This window comes from Peromyscus leucopus, chromosome 1, assembly GCF_004664715.2.
Source record: "Peromyscus leucopus breed LL Stock chromosome 1, UCI_PerLeu_2.1, whole genome shotgun sequence".
Classification (NCBI taxonomy): domain Eukaryota; kingdom Metazoa; phylum Chordata; class Mammalia; order Rodentia; family Cricetidae; genus Peromyscus; species Peromyscus leucopus.
In genome coordinates this window covers 90,057,582-90,063,362 of record NC_051063.1, presented here as the reverse complement: position 1 = coordinate 90,063,362, position 5,781 = coordinate 90,057,582, and positions in this window count along the sequence as shown.

Here is a 5,781-nt window from a genome sequence, read left to right as displayed (position 1 = left end):
GAGATGCTCTCAAACCCCACACTTAAATCTATTCATCAATGAAAACCTCTTCCTTGTTTAACAGCATCTTCTAGTTGTGAAGTGGCTTTCTTCTTGCTGCCTGGAACTTCCATAATAAGCAAGTCTTATGATGCCTGAACTCACAAAAGTTACAAAGTTGTGAAATGCAGTTAGAGCTACACAATCGTGGCAAGGGCCCAAACCAGGGAGCTCCTGTGACCTAAGCCTAAACACACCTGCTTTTAGTATTCTGGTTGGGTGCTGTTTTGAACTGTGTAGTTATTTCACTTTTCATTATAGAGAATAGATTGATGGTGGTGAAGTCACATGATAAAACTCTGTAAATGAGCTGGAAATATGAATACATCTCAAAAATATACATTTGTGGTTAAAAGAGAAAGTTTTAAAAAATATGCACAGTACAATGCTATTTATGCCAAAGTTGATAATGCAGTATATATTATAGCATGGTTGTTAGAAAATTACATATTATGAAAACATTAACACAAAGGTGGTAGTATGGGTTGACTTATATCCCCTTGAGATTCACATGGTGAAATTTCTCAGAATGTGACCTTAAGGTCACTGTAAATGTAATTAGTTAATTTGAGGTCCTATCATAGTAGGCTGAACCTCTAATCAAATATGATAGGCATTTTATAAAATGAAGCTTTGACATACCCAAAGAAGGTATCATACAAAGTTGGAGTTTTGCTGCCCCAGCTGAGGAAGTCCCTGGAGCTTAGAAGCAGTGAGAACAAAGCTGACATTAGCCGCCTCAGAAGTATGCTCTTTTATTACTTATTGTCTTTGTTTCTGTAACAATCTATAAGACAAAAGCAACCTAAGGAAGGAAGGGCTTGTTTCAGCTCACAGTCTGAGGGTGCAGTCTGTCATGATGGGGATGTCACCACAGCAGGAGCTGGAGACAAGTCGTGGCTATAGTCAGGAAGGACAGAGCAGAAAATGCGGGCTTGTTCGCTTTCACCTTTTTATTCAATTCAGGTTTTTTCACCAATGAATGGTGCCACCCACGTTTAGGGCAGGTCTTCCCACATCAACCCAATGTAGATAACCCCTCACACACCCAGAGTCTTACCTTCTGGGTAAGACTAGATCCTGTTAAGTTGACAATATCAACCACCATAACCCTGCCAAATACCTTGATCTCAACTCTTCCAGAAACATGGGATGGTGCATCCTATTCTTAAAGACACGAAGCTTGCAATGCTTTGTGACATCAGTCTGAGAAAACAGTTACAGGGGTGATACACATGAACCTGAAGGTAATGTCTACCCCATGGAGAGGAGGAAGGGAAAGGGACTTAGAAGGAATATATTAGACTATTTCATTAATAATAAAATAAATGACCTTCAGCATCCACAGTAAAATGCCACTTGTTATTAAATCTAGATATTGAACATACAGATACTTGTTATATAGTCTCTGTCATTTTTCTCAATATACAAAGAATCCTAAAATTAATAAAAAAATTTAAAGGAATATCGACATACCTATGACTGGTATGGCAATGTTACTTGCAAATTATAAAGCACTGAATAACTTAAAACTCGACTGTCTATGGCTGTCAAGTGACAGCTTCCCAGGTTAGACCAAAGGTGCTGAGAATTAACTTAAGAGGGGTTGTGCATGGGAAGCCAGACAATGGGCATCAGTAGGTTTATTTTTGGAGACAGACACCTTATTCTCACATCTCATCCCTCGAAGTTTCTTTAACATGGTGACTGCATCTCTTATCCAGCTTTGGGGCTGAGATGTAAGGTCAGAATTTTTTATCATTTAGAGGGATAGATTATTATGGAAACTACTGTCTCTGAAGCTAATACAGGATCTTTTCCAGGGCAACGGGTGATGTAATCCTATATGTTAATATGCAGCCAGAAGAGGCTCACAGATTTCACACTGACATCTGCTGGACCCTCTGAATACTTCCTGGTCTATGTTAGAACCACGAATTATGGAGCAGGAGAACTCCCAGCAGCCCCCTCAGGAGCTCTCTGACCTGGGGCGGGTCTGACTGGCATGCTGAGATAGGCAACTTGAAATCAAATTTAAGATCTTTTGCTCACTAAACACATTTAGCATAATACATCCATGACAGAATGAGGCAGGACATCTAGGTATAATTAACAATCACTATTCTATGACAGTCTCAGAAACACAATGCCAATTTGCTTGTCAAATTCCAAAGAGAGAGGACGAGACCATGTGGTAACCACACAAAACAAAGGCCTTGTTTTCAGGATCAGGCTTAGCAATTGCTCTGTCCTTTGTGTAGGAAAAAAAGAGAAAAAGAAAAAGAAAGAAAATCCCATGAGGTCTTGGTCCACTGGCCCCTAGGTGCAAGTTTACTACCTAGTTGTCTCTTTAGAATCATCAAATCCCACTTGCTTCTCTGAATCCATGTGGATGTTTATAAAGAGGTAAACATGGAGCCCTAAGCCAGGATGAGATAGTTCAGATGACTATGATCCTTCAGATGCCTTTGATTGAGGTGATCTGGATACATACTCACCTGAACCTCTAACTGCTGCTATAATTTATTGTTGCCTAAGAAAGACAAGAATGTGAATTTAGATTTCAAAAATTTATTATTATTATTATTATTATTATTATTATTATTATTATTATTATTATTATTTTGTGTGTGTATGTGTGTGTGTATCTGTTTTTCTAGACATCTGCCATATATGTACAGGTGCCCTGGGAAGCCAGCAGAGGGCATCAGATATTCTGGAGTTGAAGTGACATGCTGTTGTGAGCTGTCCAACAAGATGCTGGGAACCGAACTTGGGTGTTTTGGGCAGACTCCAGTAATAAGCTCATTACAATTTTTATGTAATTTTAGTAAATCTTGATCTCTGGGTCTGGAGTTCTCCCTCCTTTGCTGGTTGGCACCTGGACACAGCCCCATCTCCTCGAGGTCTCTATCTGATTCTTAGACCCAGGTGTCCCTATCTTGGAGCCAGCAATAGACTGGGACATTTTTTTCATGCTGATAATTTTCAGACTTCCTGCAACTCTTTTCTTCCCTGTGCATGTCTTTCACTAGGGACAGAGAAAGTTTTCTGTTCTCAAAGCCTTTTGTGGTTATATTGGACCTGCCTGGAGCTTGGACCCATCTGGATACTGTAGAACAGTACCAAACTATAACCCTAATTATACCTGTAAATGCCCTTTTGGCATACAATATAATCTATTGATAGATTCCAGACATTAGAGTATGGGTGTCTTTAGGAGGGGACATTTTTCTGCCAATCACATATTAAGAGTATATTTGAAGTGAAAGAAATGTCATCTTGAAGGAAATTATGAGCTATAATAAGGAATGAAAAGCAGATAAAGTGACAAATATATGAATGTGAGTAGACAACAGTGTCACTGTTGAGACAGTAAGTAGCAAGAGTGTTTGTGAATTAAGAAAAATAACGTTAAAATAATGTTGGGTAGGAAGATGGCTCAGTGAAGAAAAGTGTTTGCTAAGTTCAAACCCCCAAAACCTATACAAAACCTCTACTTGTAGTATGAGTGTCTATGATCCCAACACTGCTACAGGAAGATGGAGCTAGAAGATTAGTGGAATGCTTGCTGACAACAGAGATATCTTGTCAAACTGGATGGAAGGTGAGGGCTGACATCTGAGGTTGACCTCTGAACTTCACAAGCATACCATGTCATACCCACCTCTTCATTCACACATGAAAGCACATACACGCACAGCCATACCCCACATTCATCCTACATACATATGCCACAAAATAAATTTTAAAAGAAAGAAAATATATGACAATAATGTGTAAATGACATAGACTGCTATAGATATGTTCTTGGAATTCAAAAGACCTCTGGATTATAACCATTTACTAATTTGTAGTAATTTGGGCCTTTTAAAAAATATATTCCTTGTTCAAAATTATCAGAAGCTTGCAAATTTAATAGCTCATTCCAAGAATTAACTCATGGTTTTGCCTACACTTTCTATTTTATGTTAGTTTATAATTCATGAAAATTATGACTTTGATAGCATCAGAATTTTTCAGACATACATTTTTTCATTTTCATGTGTCCTAATATTTTAGCAATATATCTCAGTCATCAAAAAAATCAACTTAAAACTTGTAAGTAAATGAAATTCTTGAAAATGGAAACGAAATGGCTTGTTTCTGATGAGCTAGAAGGTCCTGTGGGTATGAATATGAGCAGGGACCAACTGGCTTGAGAACTCAGCCACTGCTTGATTTTCAGCACTGGAGTATATTTATCCAGAATATAGAGATTGAGTCACAAAATGACTTTTAGACACACAGAAAAGGAAATTACTCAAAAGCAAGTTTTATTTTTATTTTCAGAAAAGGATGGATAGGTTAGCGACTTCTAGAGCAAGACCAAGAACAGAACAATTATTGTATAAGTTATGAAGTTACTTGTGTATAACTCAGTGAAATCCAGTCAGCAGTTCCATGGTGAATATGAAAATGTCATGTTGCTCAAAATAAAAGAAAAACCTTACATCCTATATACAACTAATAAGCGATGCCACACTACACCCTAATCAAAGATGGGATGAAGTTTTAAGACCATGGTCCTTGATTAAAGTATCATTGGGTGTACTTTTAAAACTCCATTTGACATTTAAAGGCTGAATTAAAGTATTTTCTGTGTCATTTATATAAAGAATAGAAGTAATTGTCAGTAAGATGGGCTCAGCAGTAAAAGCAATGGTCATTTAAGCCTGATGACCTCAGTTCCACATAGTAAAAGGAGAAAACCAACTCCTATATGTTGTCTTCTGACCACCACACATGCATGTCTGTACACACACACACACCACACACACACACACACACACATATATACATGTATAAAAATAAATACAGGTGGTAAAATTAAAATAGAAAAATACTATAAAATATTAATACACAATGTAATCCTTAAATATAATAAAATATTAAATATAATAAGATATAAACATCAAATTATAATTATTAAAATGTTATACTATAAATGATATATAAAATAGAAAAATAAAAATAAATGCAATAAAATTTTTATAGAAATATCACAATTTTACTTAATTATATCCAAATATGATGTTTGGATATAATATGATGTTAGCAATTCATTAAATAGGCATAGGGCTCCAATCAAAAAAAATGTTCAATTAAATAGGAAAAAAGAAAGATTTATATGGTATACAGTATATAATCAGGAAATTTCTTGATTTTTTTTTTTACAGCTATGAGTACAAGTGTGAGAACATTTTACAGAAATGATACTAAGATGATTGTCAACTTGATTGGGTCTACAGCTAAGATATGTCTCTGAGCAGGTCTGTGGATACAATTTTAGAAATGATTAACTGAGGAGGCAAGACCCTCCCCCAGAGTAGATGGCATAATTCAGTGACATCCTAGATATAATGAAGCCTGAGGGAAGAGCTGATGGCTTTTTTCTGCCTACTGTCCCTTGCAGGTTAATAGGTCAATCCTGTCATTGCTGCCTTCAATGACATCAGAACCCAGCCTCTTTGGCCTGCCAACATAGAGGACGACCAATGGCTTACTAGGAATCCTCCAGGGTTTCAGCACCAGTTTGGGAGTACTTGAGCATCCAGCCCTGTGGCTGAGCTGTCACCCGGTTCTCAACTTCTCCAGTCTGCTGATATCCCATTGTTGGACTACTCAGGCCAGAGTGGATTCTGTAAGTCAATTTAATGAATCTATTTATAACACACACACACACACACACACACACATGCA